At 30.6% G+C, this 26,895-nt stretch overlaps 1 protein-coding gene across 2 annotated transcripts in view; it reads right to left on the reverse strand.

Moving 5' to 3' along the window:
• Nucleotides 1-26,895, reverse strand: part of LOC145239991 (cardioacceleratory peptide receptor-like) — a 949,161-nt gene that overhangs the window by 572,880 nt on the left and 349,386 nt on the right. For both annotated transcript variants that reach the window (XM_080103573.1, XM_080103574.1), the window contains exon 2: nt 14,359-14,474. The gene's annotated coding sequence lies outside the window, so the exon portion shown is untranslated. The remainder of the gene's footprint in view (nt 1-14,358; nt 14,475-26,895) is intronic.

Below are 26,895 nucleotides of genomic sequence, written 5' to 3' on the forward strand. Positions count from 1 at the left end.
GACGGTCGTACATCTAAACAATATAATATAAATGCGCAAATATCTCAAGGGGCTATTCTAGCACTTCTATTATTTCTAATATTCATAAATGGCTTCCCAGACAAAGTTGTCTGTGAGATGGGTATATATGCTGATAACACCAGACTCTATAACAGAAACGACAGGAAAACAAATGAACACATACCGAAAGAAATGTCCGAAACACTAGAGGATGATGTCCGATCTGTAGTGGAATGGAGATAAAAATGGATGGTCACATTCAATTCTGCCAAGACTAAAATTGTTCCCTGCAATAATTACAAGAAACTTTCTCTACCATCAATAGCAATGGCCAGAGACTCTTTACACTCCTCGGCCTAACGTTCACAGGAAACATAAGTTGGAACAAATATATTGAGAGCATTGCCATGACCTCTGCGAAAAAAGAAGAGTCTCTCTATAGTGCTAGAAAGATACTAGCGCCCGAAAGTATCCTGTACCTCTATAAGGCCACAATTCGCCCATGTATGGAGTATTATTGTCATGTTTGGGCTGGTGCATCTGCTACTAGTCTCAAAAGAGAGTCGCCAACCTGATAGGTCCTGAACTGTAATCTAAGCTTCAGCCTCTTTCCCATCGACGAAATGTTGCATTGCTTTGCCTGTTCTACAAGCACTTTAACGGTGAATACTCCGACGAACTACAAGCACTTGTAGTCCCTCGACGTAAATACCCCCGCCAAACCCGACCAGCAGTTGAATCCCACCACTTCACTGTAGAGATTTCTAGATATAAGAGAGCCTTTTACTCCAGTAGTTTATTCCCTAGAACCGCTAGATTTTGGAATTCCCTTCCGGGTCCCTGCTTCCCCAACTGTACTTACATGCAGAAGTTCAAGTGTATATATCTATCTATCTATCTATCGATCGATATATATATATATATATATAGATAGATAGATAGATAGATTATTTTAGTTATTCAATGAATTTAAAAATTAATAACGTGAAACGTTTGAGGTTCAGATCAAAAGATTTTTATTATTCTATGTAAGACAAATAATACATTAGAAATATTTTAACTCATCCTATAGGATTTCGATGTCTACCATCTCTTCAGAAGAGAAAATATTAGCAAATAGTTATAATGGTTTACACCTTATTTGCTAAAGTCAGTCAGACATGGAAAATCACAATTAAACATTGATTGAGTAATTAAAAGTCATAGAGTAAGGGAAGTTAAAGAAAAGGATATAAAAGTTAACATCCAAATTTCATGTTAAATCCGAAGTGAATGTCTTTGAAAGCAGTGTGGTAAAATGATCCAAATTGTATTTTGGGCAATCCACATCACAGTGTAATGATCCGAAGTAGGCATTTTCCTGGAGCAATTTTATTTTGTTATATAATGGGTCCGGTGAAAAAAGTGTTTATCGTTTGATAAAAAAAACAACGGTTAAAATCCTACTTTATTTTATTGAATAAGCTAGTGTGTGGTTCACCAACGTGTAAATTCCGAAAAGTTCTTCAAACTAGGACTCTTGGGGATAATTTTCCCCATCTGTTAAAAGCACGCATAACCACAGACATGACGGAAAAATTCATCAGATTGTAATATCATATTGTGTAAAGAATCGAGGAAGAAAGAAGAATTATGGTTTATCTCGAAAATGTTTCTACAAATAACTAACTTGATTTATTTCATTCCTATCTCCAGAAATTGAATTATCGGAAAAACAAGTAAAAATAGCACACATTTAATAGCCGGAGTTTCGCAAAAGAAATAAAATTGTATAAATTAAGAAAGAAAAAAACACACATCTTGTCTTATATTCTATTATATGCTGCTAATAACTTCTCATAAATATAACCTTATTCCACTATGAAAAGAAACAGTCACGTTACAATTTGATGTGTAGCTAAATAATTGGAATCCATTTTGTTTACGTAAATATATTTACATTGTAGCGAGCGTAGTTCGATGTCGTTGCTTTCTACAGTAAAAACTGGTAGAGAAGTTTATATCTGTCTAGTTAGTTCTCAAGAATCCATATAATAAATGTATAATTTCTTAATGACACGGTCAAAAAAGCTTATGTTTCCCTGATGATAATGACTTTATTAATCTTTTATATTATTACAGGTGGGGGTACCCGGCGTTTCCTGGATGTGGAGAGGTAAAAGTATTGACCAACGGAGCCCTAAAATAATATTCCCACCCCCCAAAATGAAAATAGCAGCGAGTACCCGTGCGAGCGAATATATATATATATATTTATATATATATATATATATACATATATATATATATATATATATATATATATATATATATGTTGATCAACGGAGCCCAAAAAACATCTAAGAAAAATGAAAATAGCAGCGATTTCCTGTGCGAGCGCAAAAAGTGTAGTAAGAAGGCAGACAGGCTCGAACTTGTAACACTAAGAAAAAAAGGAGGTGAAAAACAAAACGAAACTGTTATCTTGTCTCACCTATGCGACGTGACGTTACGGGCGTTCGAAATAACATCTTTTTATCCGTACGTCGAAGTCGCGAGGTGTGAATGACTTTTAAAAATGTTGAAAAAAGTGACCCCTCGTTGTAGAAAACGGTTAACGTTTAAAGAATGAATGTTTTTGACCAATTTTAGCATATTAGTCGGCCAAGAGAATGCGATTTCGGACGATACAAATTTTGTCTGGTCGCGTGTGTCAAAAGTTTTAAAGAGACATACAAACATAGATACATAAGTACATATATACATAAACACATACGCCTACACACACAAACCGATAATTGAGATTTATATTATAGATTATTGTATGAAATGTGAGGTTCCGTATCGTTTTTGACGGAAAATGCGTATGTGAGAAGAAAACCGTTTCATCATTCAGTTTCGGATATGAAGAGATCGAATGGCGCATACAATTTCGTTTCTAATAACAAAATCGATTTTGCTATTTAGTCCGGATAGACAGATTTTTTAAATGTATTCTGCAAGAGATTAACGTTACTTCACCCTGAAAACATTCATAACAAATATGTAGTGAAATATATATTTAATGCAGTAACGTGCAATCCGATAATATAATAATTTGCATCATACAAAAAAGTTAATATTGTTCTAATATTGTAATGTTGTGACCGTATAGGCTGTGATCATAGTGTAGTATATGTGTTACCTATGGCAACCAGAGCCAAGGGTCAAATTATTATTATTATTATTATTATTATTATTATTATTATTATTATTATTATTATTAAGTTTGTGGTCAATGAAGTGGCGGTGTGTGAGACCAAGGCTGATTTTGTGAAACGTATAGATAGAGAAAGGGCAGAGAAACTGGATTGGAAGAAAATGCATGGAAGGTTCTTCCAGGATATAGCAGAAGTGGCTTTGAGTGGGTATCTGGTTAAGAGTACTGAAGCTTTTGTTTGTGCAGCACAAGAGCAGGCATTAGGAACAAGATTGTTAAAAAAAGTGGTTTTAGGAGAGGAAATCGCTGCAGAATGTCGGATTTTTGGTAAGACCTCAGAATCAATTGCGCACCTTGGAGCAGGGTGTAGCTGACTGTCCCAGAGAGAGTAGCGCAAAGACACGATCGCATGGGACTCCGGATACATTGTGAGGTGTTTAAGAGGGTTGGGGTAAAGTGTGCTGGAAAATGGTTTGAGCAGGTGCCTGATGAAGTGAGAACAAGTGAGGATTGCAATGGAGAAGTATGGTAGGACAAAAGTGTCATAACGAATAAGCAATTGGAACATAATCTTCCGGATTTAGTCGTCATTGTTAAGGTCTAACAAAACTGGCAGATTGTCGAGTTTTCATTGTCCTGGGACAGGAATGCGAGAGAGAAGGAGAACGAAAACTGGAGCAATTATGCTCGATTGACCTTGGAGATAAGGCGTATACACGGGGTTAAAAAACAAATAATCCCGGTCATAATTGGTCCACTAGTAGACGCATCAAGTCGTCTGGAAGGACAATTGAAAAAAACTACAAATGCCCGATGTTTTAGGTGGCCTTCAGACCTCTGCAATTGTAGTTACCACCAACATCCTAAGGAAACCCCTTAATCTTTGACCCTCCTGGCTTGAAGCCGGAATTAAGGGGAATCCTCTGGAAATGAATCCCATCCCTTTCCAAAGAGACGTTGATAAACGAAATCAGAATTATTACTATTATTATTATTATTATTATTATTATTATTGTTATTATTATTATTAATAATAATAATAATAATTATAATAATAATAATAATAATAATAATAATAATAATAAATGATTCGAGCGAAGACGGGTCGCTGCATCAATTAATATGATTAGAAAAATAAACAAGTAAATTGGGAAAAATGAATGACATATAATATACTAATATCGCAAAAGGAATGTGAAAATAGAAAATAGATGTAAACATGATTTTTTGATTCGCATAAACAAATTACTAGATTGGCCTTACATCGGCCGTTGGTCTGAGACGCGTAATTTGACACGTGATGAAATGTAGATTTAGGAAGATTCTAGGCAGTGTGAGCCGCACATCAGAGAGAACGGCCGACTCAAAAAGGGGAGTTAGTCCCTTCATGGCGCAGGAGGTGGCGTCATCTCAGGCAGTCAAGATGTAAAAACGTGTAATCTCTGAGGATGCCGGCCGGATCATGAAAATAAATGTTCGTAAATTATTCAGGTATTTAGTGTGTTATTTACATCTGTTAAAAAGAACTGTTTGTCTACAACTGTCTCGAGACGTCCACGTCAATCTTTTGCTGTTAGAACCGTTGCATAAATGTTAAAATATACACATTAGACGATCAACTAAATGATACGACGTATATGCATGCACTCATTTACATGTACATGAATGTACGGAAAAATGTCCACCCCACTATTCAACATGTATGTCATTACAGAACATATTTACACTCACACCAAAACAATATACTAAAAGATTTTTTTCATGTAATATGTACTTAGAATACTGATATTCTTTAAGAAATGTATTTTTCTCAAATTAAGGAGTAAACTTAATTCTTGCTTAATATAATTGTTCACAACCTTCTGTCTAATGAGACAATGGCGTTGTATCTCAAGTCCAAGGATGGAATACTGTTGCCATATCTGGGCAGGAGCTGCTAAAAACAGCCTATCCTGCTTTGACAGAGTACAAAATAGCTAAAAATGCTAACGGAAACACTTTTGAATTTACTTAATTACTTGGATTGGGCAGGTGCCCGTTTTAATCGCTTAATGAGGTCAAGTTTGACTGCGGGATAGTATTTCATTTACTGCGGGAACGCTTCCCAAGATGCTATAGGAAAAAGACTAACCCACATGCGGCGAGCGACAAATGTTGAATATTTATCTTCCTAACGTCGAGCAAATTAAATAGACCGGCGCGCTTCGTTGTTAACTCAGAGATATTACGATTTATATGTGATATAAAAAGTTTTAAAAAGTTGTTAGGCGACCGACCGCTTCTCTGAATTAAGCCTTTTGTAGACATACAGAAAAAGCGAACACACATACAAACATACATACATTTTCGCTTTTATATTTATAGATAATACTTCTGTGTATTGCATTAATAAAAAGATGCATATGTTATCAAGCATTCCTACGAGAGTCAACTTGTATAAAAAGCATGTTCACATTGAATATACTTAAGCCGCGATCAATAGTTCGATTAAGTTCCGCTGAAAAGATTAAGCCATGCAATTTATTCAACTATTTTAATCATTTTCTGTTAACTAAGGATGAGAGATCTTACTGGATGCCATATATTCTCCCGCCATCTCATATATTCCAAATGAAATTTACAACTTGAAATGATTTTAATATTTCAACCGCCTCTTAAAATGCAACTTTTTTTTATATCTCTTTTGAACTTTCTTCCCCTGTCAGTAAGTTTCTAAAATTATTTTCATGAGCATGGTTGTTCCTATAATTACAGGAATTTAGAACATTTTCCCAAGATGTCCGTTTCTTGAAATGTCGTGCCTTAAACCTTGGTATTTCGGTATGTTTCCCGTCTCAGATCTGCTTTACTCCGCATTACTTGCGCAACTAACTTATACTAAGGTTGCTTCTTTGTATCTTTCCGTCTCATACTCCTATGTAGAGTTTAATAGTTCTGTCTTCAAGTTAGGTAGCAGTAAGACTTGCAATTGTCATTATAGATGGCGTATGACTTTTTTCTTTCTATTGTATGTTTCTGTTACTTACTGCTGCATTATATATTTAAAAGTAGAGATGGGGGGATGAACAGAGATTTTTTATTGCAACCTTTCCTTACTTACAAGTTGTATCGCTTGCAGAGGTCTCTCGTTACAGGTAACTATCCAACCGAAACATGCTCAAAACTGTGTAACAACACAAAACTGCTTATGTAAAAACAAAAAGATAATTTATATATATATATATATATATATATATATATATATATATATATATATCTTGTCATCCACATACAATAATGTTTCGTTCTATCACAACTCATCAGTGCGGAAAGACATTCACCTATTCCCAGCCGTGGATCGAACCTACAACCGTCGCATTGACAGTTGGCAGCTCTCAATATCGAACCACGAATCAGTGCTGTAAATATTTCTACTCGAGTGTGTAGTATCTCTACAACCGCCCGTCGCAATCGTGCTCTTAGCATCAGCTTGGTTACAAACAGACGAATAGTAGGTTTCGCTCAACAGCTTAAATATGCGTCAGGTGAAAATACAATTACAAAATGTACATGCAATAACCTGTATCCCTGAGTGGCCTCCGGGCCTTGATAAGTGGTGACCACCGTGTAAAGAATAATGACCAATAACAAATAAATGACAAAATTCTAAATACCAAATTTCTATGACGTTGACCATCTTACATTTTATTTCTTTCATTTCGTTGCTACTTACAATTCTTGACAGTAAATGTTTCGTAGCTCAAAATTATCCATTTAATTATCATATCAACCAAAGAATATATTCTGCCGTTTACTCAGCAGGAAATTATTATTATTCAAATTATTAAAATAAAATTAATCTAAGTAAAAAAATGGTATCTTATCCTTTTCAACTACCACTAGTGGAAACAATAATATATTCTAACCGTGCAAATATAGACAATAGGGGGGGGTTCTTAATTAATCTAAACAATTAATCAAAAAGGGGGTTTCTTAATTAATCAAAACATTGTAAAAGTTACTTTGCATCTCTGAATTTATTGATGAAGGGCTAGTGGAGGGCAGATGACTCATTTCTGCTATACAAGATAAAGACGAACTAACAGATAATAATAAAACCAGAACATACACTGGGGCCACAGTGGGTATCTTTAAAGATGGATTTAATAGCCATAAAACATCACTAGAGAATCCTAATCCAGTGGAGATCATTGAACACCTAATTTTAGTCGGTAATTAGCATTGTATAGGTCATCATTATCGAAAGTCATTGTTCATAAAGCCTTGACCATGGACAGCCATGATTAATCCTTCTTACCAAAAGTGGAGCGACCCCCTCTTTTTTAGAGAGCCTTCTTAATCTATATTATCTTAGATTAATCATCAAAACATATCTGCTATACTGTTACCCCATCCTTTGGTTGCTGCAATGGAAGATATTTTCGTACAGGGTGACCCCCCCAAAAAAAAACAAAAACAAAAGCTAAATGGAGGCCATCTAGAACATATGCTGTAGAACGGAGGAAAGTGTTTTGATGTGATGTTTGGAATATAATAAACTAGTTATGACCAAAGTTTCATTTCATTCGAACAAAACACAAAGAAACGGGGGATAATTAGAGTTGGGGCCCGTTTTGGGGGGGGGGGTCACACTGTATTTTGGCGTTTTTTTGTGCTGTTTCCGTAGCAGACATGTTTACTTAACCAATCTAACAATGACTGACGGAACAAGAAAAATCTACGCTTTTTGATTAAAAAAGCGATCTCGATAAGAAATTTCAAATAGGTTCTAAAGTTTCACATAAAGTTTTTTTTTGTGGTCAAATAGAGGACTTTTAAAGAATTTTAGAAGTGGCATCAACCGAAATGATGTAAGTATAATATCCGAGATTAGACTAGTAGTATACATAATATATATAAAACCTATTTGTTTGTTCTCACTGAAAAGAGATCTAGAAACTACATTTATCACAAAATAAGATTTAAAATAGTCCTGCCATTTGGAATTACTGCTATGTATAAATTATAATTTTTTATAGTTTGATAAAATATTTAAGAGAATGTTTATATTTATTATTCTTATATATTTTACAGTAAAAATATCGATTTGCAGGTAATATGTGTCAAAATAAATAATAAATAATTCTTTAGATAACTATGTTAACACATTTAAAATAGGTTAATTATAATTGGTTATCAAACTTGAACAGATTCTGTCAACCAAAACTTATGAAGAATTTTTGGTAAATTTATTTATTACAAGAAATAGAAGTCCATAACAATTAAGCGACTCGGATGTAATCGTGACACAGAAAATAAATAAATAACACACACGCCATCGCATTAATATATAGATTATAATTCGTTACAGATGTAAGGCAAAATAATTGAAACAATTTGTGAAGTTTGGATAAATTAATACACTTATTGTAAGTATTGTTAGAAACTTGCCACAGTTTTTGCCAATGTAAGTACCTACGAAGCTCTACTCTAAATGTCCTTCCAGGAGGGTGTCCCTTATATTAGACTGTCTTTCAAGTCTGACGAGCTCAATCTACTCGGGTTTGGAATAGGAGTTTTCCTTCTCTTATATATAAAGCTTTGGAGGCAGAGTGGCGAGGGGTGTTATCTTAACCACACGCGGCCCTAGATATGACCTTAAACTATATCCAGTGGTGAGACCCCATCTTGCGGCGTTTGGGGAGTGTGGAGCCAACCTTTAATACCCATTGCTCCTAGGTCCACTTTGACCCGGAGTGGTAGTACCTGATTGGGTCCAAACTATGGGTTAAATAGAAACCGACTTGAAAACAACAAATATATTCTATTAAAAAAATTGTCTTCAAAATCTTTGGATTCGGCATTAAATAACCTGAAAAGGGTTGATATGCCGTAAAACAAAAACAACCAACCAAAAAAACGTTAACCAAAAGCAGTGATCTCAATCCCACTGAATGTTCACAAGTAGAATATATAATTAAACTACATAGAAATATAAATTAGACAATACTTACGGTTCAGCATTTTTTTAAAATATTTCCATCTTCTTATATTTGATGATAATTGATGCAGTTCTCAGATTTTCAGTTGGGAAAACATTTCATCCGTTTTTATACTAGTTTTATTTAAAGTCTAGACCAAAGTTCTCAGCCACTGATAGTAATATAGTATCCCATAACGCTTTGTTCATTCTCATTGGCTTAATATGAATGTGCATTGAGCATTGCAATTAATGGATCGAATACATTATAAAGTCTATCGTGAAGAAAGTGATCGCTTTTTACCGTGCTTGAAAAGTATTCACGCCTCGCAGTATCATTTATCTCTACAAAACCACGATTCAAGAATGCTATTGTTGAAAAATCTAGACTGGGTCATCTACCAGCTATATCTACTTTTTAATCAGGATCAAAGTAGAGTCTCATTCTAATTAGTTCCACAATATAAACGAAGCTTTAAACCATGTCCATTGCCGCAATATTAGTATTATTTCTCTTCACAGTAATAGGAATAATGGCGTTGACTCATCGGTTCTCGTCGAATCACCGAAGTTAAGCAGCGTTGAGCCTTGTTAGTACCAGATTGGTGACCATTTGGAAATTTTAGGTGCTGTATGTGCTCTCCGCTTATCTCGGCATTTGTTTCCAGTCGTTTTGTACATACACTTCACTTGCTACTAGTCTTTATCAATGTCGACTCAGAAGAAGTGGGGTAGGAGATTGTGCATTTCCTGCCAGGAAAAGTCCTTGCGCATGAACCTATTCGTGCGTATCCATAGACTTTTAAAGACTGAAGGAGCCCAGTGTACTAGCAGAAATTTAAATTTAATGTGAGAAAACATCTGCCTGCTCAGCACCCTGCAGAGGTATCGTTGTAGGTATGACGCAAAAAGGTAGCTCATTGCATTCAGTTGTAAAAGTTTTATTTGTTTTTGGAAGGAAAAGCGTAAAATAAGTAGGTATCAAAGCCGCAGAAAGCGTGACGAGTATTTCTTATATTTGTTGCATATAGGATAGAGTCAAGGCATTTATCATTTATAAAAAATTAGAAGCAAAGTGTTAAAAAACAACAATATCAGTTCCTATGCAGCTTTCACAGCTAGTATACACATATATAATGTAAACTACATAATATACAAATACATAACGTAAACTACATAATATACAAATATATAATGTAAGCCACATAGTATACAAATATATAATGTAAACTACAAAGTATACAAGTCAATAATGTAAGCCACATAGTATACAAATATATAATGTAAACTACATAGTATACAAATATATAATATAAGCTACATAGTATACAAATATATAATATAAACTACATAGTATACAAATATATAATGTAAACTACATAGTATATAAATATCTAATGTTAACTAGATACTATACAAATATATAATATAAACTATATAGTATATAAATATAATCATGTGAACTACATAGTATACAAATATATAATGTAAACTACATAGTATACAAACATATAGTTTAAACTACATAGTATACAAATATATAATGTAAACTACATAGTATATAAATATATAATGTAAACTACATAGTATACAAATATATAATGTAAACTACATAGTATACAAATATATAATATAAACTACATAGTATACAAATATATAATGTAAACTACATAGTATAAAATATATAATATGCGCTACATTTATACACACATATAATTTAAACTACATGGTATATAAACGTATTATATAAACTACATAGTATACAAATATATAATGTAAACTACATACTATACAAATATATAATGTAAACTACATAGAATACAAATATATAATTTAAACCACATAGTATACAAATATATAATTAAAACTACACAGTATACAAATATATAATATAAACTACATTGTATACAAATATATAATGTAAACCACATAGTATACAAATATATAATATAAACTACATAATATACAAATATATAATGTAAACTACATAGCATACAGATATATAATATAAACAACATACTATACAAATATAGAATATAAACTATAATATATAGTATATAGTACAAAAATATTTAATATAAACTACATAGTATACAAATATATAATGTAAACTACATAGTATACAAATATATAATGTAAACTACATAATATACAAATATATAATATAAACCACATAGTATACTAATATATAATGTAAACTACATAGTATACAATATATAATGTAAACTACATAGTATACAATATATAATGTAACCTACATAGTATAAAAATATATAATGTAAACTACATAGTATATAAATATCTAATGTTAACTAGATACTATAGAAATATATAATATAAACTACATAGTATATAAATATAATCATGTAAACTACATAGTATACAAATATATAATGTAAACTACATAATATACAAATATATAATGTAAACTACATAGTATACAAACATATAGTTTAAACTACATAGTATACAAATATATAATGTAAACTACATAGTATATAAATATATAATGTAAACTACATAGTATACAAATATATAATGTAAACTACATAGTATACAAATATATAATATAAACTACATAGTATACAAATGTATAATGTAAACTACATAGTATACAAATATATAATGTAAACTACATAGTATACAAATATATAATGTAAACTACATAGTATAAAATATATAATATGCGCTACATTTATACACACATATAATTTAAACTACATGGTATATAAACGTATTATATAAACTACATAGTATACAAATATATAATGTAAACTACATAGTATACAAATATATAATGTAAACTACATAGAATACAAATATATAATTTAAACCACATAGTATACAAATATATAATGTAAACCACATAGTATACAAATATATAATATAAACTACATAAAATACAAATATATAATGTAAACTAAATAGCATACATATATATAATATAAACAACATACTATACAAATATAGAATACAAACTTTAATATATAGTATATAGTGCAAAAATATTTAATATAAACTACATAGTATACAAATATATAATGTAAACGACATAGTATACAGATATATAATAAAACTACATAAAAATACAAATATATAATTTAACTACATTAGAAACCAAAAATATAATTAAACTCCATAGAACAAAAATTATAAAATTAACCTACATAGAAATACACATATATGAGCAAACTACATAGCATTACAAATAGATGATTACAATATACGGAAAAAGTTATATATAATTGAACTATATAAAAATACAAATACATAAATACACTACATAGAAATATAAATAAATAATAAAAATACAGAGAAATACATAAGTAAACTATATAGAAATACAATACATAAACAAACTACACAGAAATATAAATAATTAAATACAGAGAAATATAAATACATAAGTAAACTAAATAGAAATATAAATAAATAAGTAAACTACATAGAAATAAAAAGACATAAATAAACTATATAGAAATATACATAAATAATTAAAATACAGAGAAATACATAGGTAAACTACATATAAATACAAATACAGAAATAAACTACATATAAATACAAATAAATAAATAAACTACATGTGAATACAAATACATAAATAAACAACATATGAATACAAATACATAAACAAACTACACAGAAATATAAATAATTAAATACAGAGAAATATAAATACATAAGTAAACTAAATAGAAATATAAATAAATAAGTAAACTACATAGAAATACAAAGACATAAATAAACTACATAGAAATATATATAAATAATTAAAATACAGAAAAATACATATGTAAATTACATAGAAATAAAAAGACATAAATAAACTATATAGAAATATACATAAATAATTAAAATACAGAGAAATACATAGGAAAACTACATATAAATACAAATACAGAAATAAACTACATAGATATACAAATACATGAATAAACTACATAGAAATATAAATAAATAATTAAACTACATATAAATACAAATATATAAATAAACTACGTAGAAATACAAATACATGAATAAACTACATAGAAATACAAATATAAAATTAAACTACATACAAATACAAATAAATAATTAAACTACATAGAAATATAAATACATAAATAAACTACATAGAAATACAAATACATAAATAAACTCTATAGAAACACAAATACATAAATAAACTACATAGAAATACAAATAAATAATTAAACTACATAGAAATATAAATACATTAATAAACTACATGGAAATACAAATGCATAAATAAACTCCATAGAAATACAAATACATGAATAAACTACATAGAAATATTAATACATAAATAAACTACATACAAATACAAATACATAAATAAACTACATAGAAATATAAATACATAAATAAACTACATACAAATACAAATAAATAATTAAACTACATAAAAATACAAATAAATAATTAAACTACATAGAAATACAAATACATAAATAAACTACATAGAAATACAAATACATAAATAAACTATATAGAAATACAAATACATAAATAAACTACATACAAATACAAATACATAAATAAACTACATAGGAATACAAATACATAAATAAACTACATAGAAACACAAATACATGGATAAACTACATAGAAATACAAATACATAAATAAACTATATAGAAATACAAATACATAAATAAACTACATACAAATACAAATAAATAATTAAACTTCATAGAAATACAAATACATAAATAAACTACATAGAAATACGAATAAATAATTAAACTACATAGAAATACAAATACATAAATAAACTACATACAAATACAAATAAATAATTAAACTACATAGAATACAAATACATAAATAAACTACATAGAAATACGAATAAATAATTAAACTACATAGAAATACAAATACATAAATAAACTACATAGAAATACGAATAAATAATTAAACTATATAGAAATACAAATACATAAATAAACTACATACAAATACAAATAAATAATTAAACTTCATAGAAATACAAATACATAAATAAACTACATAGAAATATAAATACATAAATAAACTACATAGAAATACAAATACAAGAATAAACTACATACAAATACACATAAATAATTAAACTACATAGAAATAAAAATAAATAGTTAAACTACATAGAAATACAAATATTTCTTTAAAAAACTACATAGAACTACAAATAAATAAGTAAAATACACAGAAATACAAATAATAGAATACTTACACATTAGGTTTCAGAAATTTTTATGCCCCTGTTTTCTTATATTTGATGATAGCCGATGTATTTTTCTCAGCTCTGCATTTGGGAAGTCATTTCGTCAGCTGTCTTATTTAATAAAGCTGAAATTCGATCAGAATAGTATTAATTAATATTGATATATGCACCATATGTATAACAATTTAAGCATATATGACAGATTTTTTTACCACTCTTAAAATACTATTCCTAATACTACCAATAATAATAATAATAAGAAGAAGAAGAAGAAGAAGAAGAAGAATAGATTTTATTATTATTATTATTATTATTATTATTATTATTATTTTCTTTTCATTTAAACTTTGGCTTTAAACATTCACGCTCTATTAAGTCCTTGGCAAAATTAGGGGAAAATTGTCTTTTCAATTTCATTAAGCATTTCATGGTGGCTTTCTCTTATGCCCTAAGCTTTTCAATAACAAAACTCATCACCTTGACTTTCTTACAGTTCGAGATTATTATTATTTTTTTCTTAGCAATCTCAACTTATGTTTTTATTTATTTATTTAAAAAAAGACATTATTCATCCTTGGTTTGGATATTTCAGCTATACATTGACACTTACGGTGTTCCCAACAGGTACGCATTTTGAAAAAAAGATTAAGTCGTCTTACCAATCTGATTAAGCCATCTATTGTAGCTTTTTGTTATGATCCCAGCTTTTCATTTGGAATGGAAATCATTGCGACTTCTTCAAATTTTAGGATTCTAACTAATTTCTATTTAAGGTGTTGGTACGTTTTTATCCTGTGCTAATTTTGCACTCTGGTATCGAAAGGTCAGAATATGCCAATTATTGAACAAGTTCTGTTGTTTTTATTTAGTAAAATTATGTCAAGGATGGAGTGTTCAATGACCTAATCAGTCGGTATGCGGATATCCCAAACAATTTTGACATTGTTGTTTTCTCTGAACGACGACGTAAACACCCTCGACAAACCCGACAGGCAGCTAAATCCCACCCCCACAGAGGAGAGATCCCTAGATGTAAAATATCTTTCTACTCCAATAGTTTCTTCCCCAGAACCGCTAGACTTTGGAATTCCATTCCAGGTCCCTGCTTCTTCAACTGTACAGACCTGCTGAACTTCAAGTGTAACGCGAACAGACATCTTGCTGCCCAAATCCCCACATAGTACCCCAGTAGATGTTACCTCTGACAGTATCCCCCTACACTAAAGTGGCAATGTGCCTTGTTTGGTGTGAAAATGTAATAAAAAAACAAAAACTTCTGGTATATGCTCCTGTCACTTCTCATTCTGACCTTATCCGTAGAGTTTGCATATATTCCAGTGAAGGACCAAAGCAACGTGTCGTGTATCTATCATTTACATTGATGTTGAGCTAGCATAACGTATTCGGATACAATATGCGCTAATTGTTCTTCCCTTTAATTACACACCCTGCACATTGGTGATTCTGTAGTTTTGTCGATGTAGTGTTTGATGGACTTAGAACGAGTGGCTTGTTCCTTGGTTGCCATTAATGAGCTTTCTATAGATCTTTTAAGATCTCCTCTGACCAACCAATTCCAGCTATCGTTATCTCTAAATTTACTATTCCTAAAGAATACATCTTTTAGTTTATTTTCAACTAACTTTTCCTCTCTATTTCTCTCTCTCTCTCTGCATATATATATATATATATATATATATATATATATATATATATATATATATGTATCTCAGCAGTAGAATGAAAAGCATATATTATTTTTCTATTATTAATATTATTGAAATTTTCCTTTTTTACCTTGTACACATTTTTGTGAATTATTCCATGGATTTCTGCCTTTGGATTATTATGGCCCCTCTTCTTCCAGTTATGGAATTTCCTTGGATTTTACTTGTGCAAATGAAAATTCAATTAACTTTCTTGAAGTTATATATTTGGATTTTACCGTCACTTGATTATTTATCTTCCACCAGACTATCCATTCATGTGTAATCACCTTTTGTCTTAACCATATTCCCTCTGCTTCCTTTTTTTGTTATCAAGTAAGATCTTTGACTTACTTGTTGTTTCATCAAATGATTTTGCATGATAAAACCCGATCCCGCATTTTGCTAATTCCTACCCTCTGATGAGTAGGAAAGTATTTTTTTGAAACTCCGCGGATTAAGGATTATCCACTTAACCAGTGTTTCTTTTTCAAATTAAATATGTGTTTAACTCATTTCAAAGTGTTTTAACATGTTTTATTAACTGTTTTCTCGTATATATATATATATATATATATATATATATATATATATATATATATATATATATATATATATATAATCTTGGAATATCTGACTCTTTTTAATCCCAAGTCTTATTATCTTCTCTCTTTTCACTTCATGTAGAAGAACTTAATGGCTATCAGAAATATATTATTTACAGTTTATTCTTCTATATTCACAACGTCTTCAACACTAAGCAAGCCTTGACCACCTCCGTTTCTAGGTAGGTGTAATCGATATACATTAGGTACCTCCAACGCGCGCCACAGTTGTAACCCCCCATGTATGTAACACGAGGTAACTGTAATTTACTTTAATATTATCATCCTAACATTTTACCATTTAAAATAACAGACTCTTCAAATCACTGCTAATATTTAAAAAAAAATCCAGAATAGGAAAATAATCAAAATGAAAGACAAAAACAAAAAAACACAAGACAAAAACAAAATGCGAGACAAGATATCAACGCTCTGATCCCCAGCTGGCATCAATTGTGATGGATGGCTCTCGTCTGGGTGAGGCCCCGTGTTTTGACAAGCTTCTGGGTTTGACTTTTACTCTTGATCTGAAATGGAGCACGTACATCAAGTCTGTTGCCAAGGTCGTTGGAAAGATGGTGGGATCCTTCTACCGCTCCAGAAGATATCTCACTACTGATGCAATTCTCCATCTATATAAAAGCCAAGTACGTCCAAGGATGGAATACTGTTGCCATATCTGGGCAGGAGCGGCTAAGTACAGACAGAGTACAAAATAGACTTTGTGGCTTAGTGAGGGATGCCCTTTTCTCTACCCTGCAACCTCTCTCTCTCACAGAAAAGACGTTGCGAGCCTATCCTTGTTTTATCGTTATTTCCATGGCAGGTGCTCGTCTGAACTCTAATCTCTGGTCCCCCCTCGCCAATCTTTCACGAAAAACATCCGTCTAGCTGAATCCACTGTGAAAAATTTCCCCCACTCTTTATCTGTGCCTAAATCAAAACGCGGATTCCATGAACAAAGCTTATTTCTTAGAACTGCACGCCTGTGGATCTCTGTTCCGTCTGCCTGCTTCCCTCCGGACAACAACATGGATGTCTTCAAGTCCAATGTTAACAAATTCCTAATGAGCCGCCCCCTTAAGTAAACACTTCATCAAATCTCCACACTAACGTAATGTACTTGCAATAACCCTTAACCATGAGTGGCTTCCTGGCCTTGATAAGTGGTGATCACTGTGTAAAATAAATCGTGTTTCGATTATCGATGCTTTAAAACAACATTCCTATGTAGTGACATTTTTAAGCCGTTGACACGCACATGGTTTAAAAATCTAGCAAAAATATGTTAACAGTCATATTTCCCTGAATTTTTTTAAATATTTATTCATTATTAAATTAACTTACACATTAAAAGTAGGCGTCGTTTAAATATATTAGAGGATTTTTAAGTGTTTTACTCACTATATTTCATGTTACGAAAACTAAAAAATATAAATGTAGGTCGATAAAAAATTCAAAAGTTTTTAAAGCTGTAAAGATTAAATTAAAAAAATAGTACGCGATTTGAAGTTTAAACAGGGTTTTTTTTTAATATAAAACAAGTTTCCAACAATGAAAAAATATATCCATATAATAGAATATATGACTCTTGAGATAATAAAGATTACAAAAGCAAAATCGACTAAAAAAATCGTTTGGATTTGATTATTTAAAATGACAGAGGGTAATATTCACATTTTGTTCCTTTTTTCCAAAAAAAGTACGGAGGTCTGTAAGCGGCTGAAAATTAATTTTATCGTCTGTGTAGTTCGTTATTAAAAAACTATTTGTTTTATAAAAATTTAAGTCTTATATTCTTCTTTATCTATTTTTAATGTACATTTTATTTATTCATAAATTCTGTATGAATTGTCTTCCACAGAAAGTGACGCAAACTATAGTAAACACACGAAATGATGACGTCACTACTGATTGTGTATAATTATGGCGTTCTACACAACTGCTTGGAAGTACCTAATACGCATTCATTTTTTTAGTAAGGGACCCATAAATTGTAAGAGTTTTTCGTGGGTGGGTGTCCAAACATTTCAATTCATCTACATTTCAGTAAAGTTTACCAGCAGTATATTGAATGATAGTGACTGCTCTGACGTTTATGTTATATGCTGAATTCCGACTGTGGGTGTGTTATTTAAGAATAACCCTTAATTTTCTGTTGTACTCGGCTGTGATCTGTTTTTTTCCCCCCCAGGTTCTTAATGTTATCCCTAAATAGTGTAGCCTCTCTCGCTTGTAAAAATTATTTATCAGATCTGTTGGAAGTTTAACTCCATCTGAGTGGACAAGCTTACCTCTTTTCCTCACAAGAATGTCACATTTAGAGATGAAAATACCATTATGCCATAATTAAACCGTATGAACGTGTTCATTAAGGTATCAAGCTGGTTGCCATTTTTTTTCCAAAAATAATAGATAGTTGACTGTACGAAATCCTTTTTCCTATTTTATACCCTGCTTTCACATTTCAAAAATGAAATGTCAACGGGATCAAGCTGACGACAAAAAGCAGACGGGAAAGACTACCACCCTGTGAGATCCTTCTCTTTTCACTTTTCGTTTTGCCTAATACAGCATTTCCTGAAGTTAAATTGTTTTCCCAATTATTTATGCTATTTGTTATAGATTCTCAGATGCCAGGGACTATTCCGAAAATTTCCAAACACTTTAGTATCCATGAATGTAGAACCATGTCGAATGCCTTCTTGTAGTTTACCCATGACACGGTTGATAGATTTTCTTTCGCAGTTTCTTAAAATCATTTTATCGATCGGAATCTGATCCTTGGCGCCTCGTGATCATTTTCGACATCATTTTTGTTTCGGTTCAAATTATTATTATTATTATTATTATTATTATTATTATTATTATTATTATTATTATTATTGGTGTTGTTGTTGTTATTTTTATTATTATTATTGTTATTATTATTATTTTTTTTTTTATTATGCGTCTTTTCTTCTTCTTCCTCCTCCTCCTCCTCCTATTATTATTAATATTATTATTATTATAAATAATATTTTTATTATTATTATAATTATTATTGATATTATTATTAATATTATTATTATTAATATTATTATTATTAATCTTATTTATATTATTATTAATATTATTATTATTAATAATAATATTAATATTATTATTAATATTATTATTATAATATTATTATTATTATTACTAATATTATTCTTATTATAATTATTGTTATTATTATTAACATTATTATTATTATTATTATTATTATTATTATTATTAATATTAGTATTAGTAATATATGCTCACATATAGCGTTTACACAAGTCAACAAACGATCTGATTGGAAACCTGTGGTATTCTCTTGAAGGTGAGTGACAACAAGTCTCCCCAGACGTGCAGCCCTCTTCACCTCCTTCGATAGCATTTGCAAATGAATTTGCATCATCGCAACAACCGCTTACCATTGATTTCTCGCTGGTAGTGGCCATTGGTTTATACTGGAATTTGAGTGTCACTCAGCCTCCCCAAGGTCCCAGTTCTCTTTGCGCTTGTCCAGCCGAGGTCTGGTTGGCGCTCGCTCCTCGGTCTTTCAGTCCTTATTGACCCTTCTCGGCCCTTTGGTATCATTCGGGGGGGGGGGGGATCGGTGATGAAACAATGCGGGGGATGCATGATGGGGGGTAGAACTTATTATTATTATTATTATTATTATTATTATTAATCTTATCACCACAATTTTGAATAGACTTTTGTCAAAAATTCAATAATGCAGCTTTGCTTTTGACTGAGATCCCTGACAGGAGTTGCATTATTAGTCATATACTGCATATATTTGCAACAGAGAGATTACACTTTTAGATCATGAATGCATTAGTTCGATCATAATGACAATGGAATTTGTAATCCACTCGGACCCATTCGATCAGAATAAAAATAGGATACATTACTTTTGTAACGTTATAATGGTTTATGCTAATGTTCGAATTCTTTTTTGTTTTGGGATCATTAGTTCCGGCTTATTCATGTAAAGGTTTTGCTTTATTTCTTCTTTTGAAACCCGTAAATAGGTATATTGCACTGCATCGCCTAATAATACCAGTGACTGCATATTATTTATATCATGATAAATAATTTGAAAAAGAAAAAAAACGATTTTTTATGGTCATTTCTTTTCAATTTATTTATTTTATCTGCTCTACTTGACAGTATCAGTTTCTATTTTCGATAACTTTGATCGTCGTTTATTAAGATGACATGAGGAGCAAACATTAGAGAAGTTGCCTAAGTTGCAGTAGACATCATACTAGTAATAGCGATAGAAAAGGTTTATTATTATTATTATTATTATTAGTAGTAGTAGTAGTAGTAGTAGTAGTAGTAGTGGTAGTAGTAGTAGAAAATAAATAATTAGAACGAGAAGAAGAAATAAACAAGTTGTGTAGCATAATGGATATGAGTGATGATTGCAATCAATTCAGAATTATATTTTCTAGCAGTAAAAATTCAAATTTTCTGTCCGGGCGATACAGTAAATATTAAGTTGGTGCAAAAATAATGCCGTTTTTTTTTTTGACGTTCAACTTCATGTCAAAACAGACATTACCTTTGCTCAAACCTAGTACATTCACGAATTACTGTACATGTCTATCCTGTCATGGCTGATGGAATAAGAATAGAATATGATAGCAGATTAAGTAAATGGTTCGTTTATAATCTGGTATAGATCCCCGTGCTGGATAAAAAAAAATCCTCGAGTTTGACCTACAGCTGACGATTATATCAATAGTAAGATTGCAAAAACAGGATCCAATTTTATGACAGAAACCGGAATAATCGAAATAATCATGAAAAACTTGTTAAAGATATATTATCTCAAAGTAGGCCAGAGAATTAGTTAGTCAAAAATTCGTGTGACGACAACTATGGAAAGCAGTAATTACTATCACTATTACTTGTATGATGTCTACATAAGATACTCATCATTCTATCCCGTCGCTGTTCACCACCAGAAGAAGGCCAGAGGATTAGTTGGCCGAAACGTGGTGAGACAACACCAATTATGAACATGAGGATAACAGTCCGCAAATAAATAAAAATTGTTAAAGACAAATAAATAAAGATTGTTAAAGACAAATTAAAGATTGTTAAAGACAAATAAAGATTGTTAAAGACAAATAAAGATTGTTAAAGACAAATAAAGATTGTTAAAGACAATTTAAAAATATGTTTGACTCATAAGAATAGAAATATAACGACGGTAACGCCAGGAGATCGAAGCCTGGAATTGTTGGTTTTGAGAGAATTGATATTAGATATAGAAATTACAAATCGATAACACAATTTCAAATATCGGTAACCTTTATTGACATTTTACAACAAATATTAACTGAAGGAAACGTCAGACTACACCTTGGTTTGTTTTTTTCTCTCTCTTTTTTTCTTCTTTATTTGGATCGTGGATTTCTGAATGAAACAGCTTGAATTCTATATTCGGATCGATAACTTTCACCAGTATCCTGAGTTATCGATACACATTTTATTAAAACAAAGCATATGTAGAACGCTCAGCAAAACTTTCCAAATATTTGACCTTCTGTTTTGTTTGGAGTTACAGTATTTCAATCTTGCATATATATATATATATATATATATATATATATATATATATATATATATATATTTGTGTGTGTGCATGTATGTATATATATATATATATATATATATATATATATGTACATATATATACATATATATGTATTGGATTGATATGTAGTTATGCATATGTATGCATATGTGTGTGCCTTTGTGTACATATAGATATGAAGCAGAGACTTCTATGTTCTTTGCAAATGTTTTAATTATCATACCTTTCTATTTATATTCTTTCGAAACGATACGACTCCTCCTACATCTACTACAACGACTACTACTTCTACTACTACAACACCAAATAATAATAATAATAATAATAATAATAATAATAATAATAATAATTATTATAATAATAATAATAATAATAATAATAATAATAATAATAATAATAATAATAGTAATAATAATCCGAGTAATATTACATAGTTGGATTGTCTACAGAAACAAAAAAAAACATAAAAAACAGATTTCATAGCGGTTTACCCATATAAATTAAACAGTAGATGTGTGCATCCGTTCGTCTAAGGCTGTGAAAATTTAACCGATAAACTCTTCAGCTACAGGTCACATAACACGAAAATTTACAGGAAAAAATAATCATACACCATATGGTTTATAACGAGTCAAATCTGTGTATGGATGGGTGAATGACGTGTACAAATATCTATATCAGCAAGTTGGAATGCAAATACTGTTTTTTTAACTTTCTTTTCTACATACGCAGATTCCTTCAATAAAGAAAACTAGTCTAATTTAACATCTATTTTTATCAATCTGTCGATAGCACAAACGATAAGAACGGAGCTTGAACCCAAATGTTCAAGTTCTGATCCTAACTGTTTGCCCCAAGTCATTTTTTTAACTTTTATATTTTTGCATAGGCATCACCACTTATCAAGGCCAAGTGTCCACTCGAGGATAAGGCTTAAAGAGTGTATAGTAGAAATTGGACAATATAGTAATCGTTAGTAATGGAAATTAGGTAAATTTGTTAACTTATTTTGAACGGCTCCTCAAGAACTTGTTTACATTAGACTTGAAGACAACCATACTGCAGTCAACTGCAAAGTAGGTAAACGGAAGACATTTCCATAGCCGTGCAGTCCTAAAAAAGAAGCTTTGTTCATGGGATCTACGTTTAGATTTCGACAAAGATAAATAGTGGGGGAAATAAGTGATAGTGTTTTCTGCTAGACGGGTATTTCTCGTGAAAGTTTGGCCCGGGGGACCATAGATTGAAGCTCAGACGAGTAGTTGCCAGAAAAATAACGATAAAGCAGAGACAAACTCGCAACATCTCTTCAGTGAGAAAGAGGTTGCAGGTAAGAGAAAAGGACATCTCCTACGAGCCTACGAAGTCTATTTTAAACTCTATCAAGGCAGGATAAGTCCTTTCTCGCAGCTCTTGTCCAAATGTGGCAACAGTACTCAATCCTTGGACGTATGTGGCTCTTATATAGATAGAGACTTTCATCAGCAGAGAGATATCTACTTTATCGATTGAAAGATCTCACCATTTTCCAGCTGCTTTGGCAACGGATTTAATGTATGTGTTCCATTTAAGATCAGGAGTAAAGACCAATCCCAAAAGCTTGTCAAAACATGAGGCCTCCCAAGACAAGAGCCAGTCATTTCAATTGATGCCAGATGGGTATCAGAGCATTGATGATGTAAAGATAAAAGCTTGTTTTTGGATGCATTAAAAGTATCAAGCCACCTGTTTCCCAATTGTACCACTTGCTCAAGATCAGGGACAGAGTATCAGAGAGAACTTAGTCGTTTACGGTTTAGATGTGCTACCATAAATAGTAGTGATATCAGCATAAATGTCTACAAATGATGTAAGGATGTGATATCAATAATATATATATATATATATATATATATATATATATATATATATATATATATATATATAATAAAAAATACAATTAAATTTACCAAAGTGATCCCAGATGGTAAAATTAAAGTATATTATAAATATTAAAGAATTAATATTTATAAAATTATTTTACCCAGATGTAAAAGCTCGATAAAACCAAATAGGAAATAGAGCTTATAATATGAGCAAACAGTTAATAAAATATGTTAAAAAAACACTTTGAAATGAGTTAAAAACATATTTAATCTGAAAAGGAAACACTAGATAAATGGATAGTCCTTAATCCGCGGAGTTTCGAAGAAATACTTTCTTTCTCACCAGAGGGTAGAAATTAGCAAAATACGAGATCGGTTTTGCATGCAGAAGTATTTGATGAAACAACAAGTACGTAAAATATCTTACTTGAAAACAAAAAAAGTGGAGCAGAGGGAATATGGTGAAGAAAAAGGTGATTACACATGAATGGATAGTCTGGTGGAAGATTAAAAAAAATCCAGTGACGGTAAAATCAAAAAAGGCTAGCCCCAAATTGGAGCGGCATGTAAAAGAGAAAAGTATTATTAACTTGCATTTAGGTATAAATGCATTTTCGAATAAATAATTGAATTCATTCAAAAAGTATCGCAAAACGAAAGAAAAAAAATAACGTCTACGTAAATCGCGATATTTTAAGCAGTCGCGAAAGATAGAGTAGGGGTAGAATATATATATTTCTTTTCATGGGGTCCCGATTTTTAATCTCACTAGATTCAGCCACTCTGATGAGTCGGCGAGGACGAGACAAGTGTCAGTGGGTAATTATATTTTTAAAGAATACTTGGTGACAAAAAAACAAAACAAAACAAAACAAAAGCTAAATGGAGGCCATCTAGAACATATGCTGTAGAACGGAGAATAAAACCCCAAAGACCCCAGTGTTTTGATGTGATATTTTTAATATAATAAACTAGTTATGGCCAAAGTTTCATTTAATTCGGAAAAAAAACACTAAGAATCGGGACCTAATTAGATTAGGGCCCGTTTAATTTGGGTCACCCTGTATATATATATATATATATATATATATATATATATATATATATATATATCAATTTACATGTAATTTCTATTGCAATCACAAATAAAATTATAAATATTTCAAGGCACACACGGACTTTGTGGACACCCTGTATTTATATATATATATATATATATATATATATATATATATATATATATATATATATATATATATATATATACAAGCTGGTCTGCAGTTGAATTTGTTGCTGGCTATCTTGCTCTTGCTTCCTGCTGGATCTCAACATTTTGAACCGAGAGAGAGACTTAGCTGTCGTACAAAGCTAAGACTCTGTAACATCATCTTTGTATAGATTCCTCCTCGGGCATTTGGGCTCATGGATTTTAAATGTTTGAGGAAGTGGCACTCGTCTGACAAGACGTTGCAATCATATATATATATATATATATATTATTTCCGACAAATTTTCTGTTAACCACGTGAAGAAGGCCAGAGGAATACTTGACTGAACGTCAGGACACAACTATATATATATATATATATACATATATATATATATATATATATATATATATATATATATATATATATATATAAATTGAATCAGTTGGCAGGCAAACGCATCTTCGCATCTTGGAATGAAAAAAACCTAGGAGAAGTGTTTTAGAACAGGTTTTTAGATACTAAAATTATCTCTTTTTTCCTATATTTATTTCGGATTTAGTTTTCTTTTTTATTTAATAAGACGGAAAGGCACGTTGTTGCCAAATATTAAATTGAGAAAGTGTCGGCAAGTAAAAGGATTTTAATATAAAAAATATAGAATAAACAACTAGATGCGAAAAAAGATTTTCCTTTCTTTTTGTAATTAATTTCTGATTTCAAAATCACACATTTGAGAATATATATATATATATATATATATATATATATATATGTATATATATACATATTTATTTATTCTGATGTAGGATATATATGTGTGTGTGTGTGAATATACATATGTTTTAACATACATATATATATATGTACCTTGATAAAAACATATATTATTAATCTGCATATATTCAACAATAAGTTTATTCAAAATTACCGCTAATATTTAATCTCAATAAATATGGGTCTACCCTTTTATGTCTCCGATGATTTGTTTGAGATATTCATAACATTCAATGAAACACGTGTAAGATGCTATAATAAAACAATACGGATGTGAATTATGTAACTGCTTCTGTGACTATTTAATTTATAATAAATATATATATATATATATATATATACATATGTGTGTGTACGTGCCTATACACCTATATAAACATTCCTAAAGTTATACAAAAGTCCGAGTAACCATACGTTATTCATTTGTATTATGGTTTGTACGATTTTTAAGCTAAAATAGCCACATCGCATGCAAGTTTCATATGTATCACGAAGGTTTGGAGTTTTCACCGAATCATCAGATGAAATATAATAAGCAGAAAAAGTGGTGAAAATAAGCATTTTCTAAATCGAGCTGTTAAACGTATACGTAAAAGCGGTGCTAGTTAAGATACCTCATTTCGACTAATTGTATATCGTCTTAGTAACGATTAATTTTTTATGTTGACTTTTTAAGCGCATCTAAATGGTATTTGCTACGAGGTGCCTTCAATAATTTTACAGACCTTTTTGTACAGGGCGTTTTTATTGAAAGTACACACA

This window comes from Euprymna scolopes, chromosome 19 (genome assembly GCF_053919585.1).
Source record: "Euprymna scolopes isolate OS-2025 chromosome 19, ASM5391958v1, whole genome shotgun sequence".
NCBI classification, from domain to species: Eukaryota; Metazoa; Mollusca; class Cephalopoda; order Sepiida; family Sepiolidae; genus Euprymna; species Euprymna scolopes.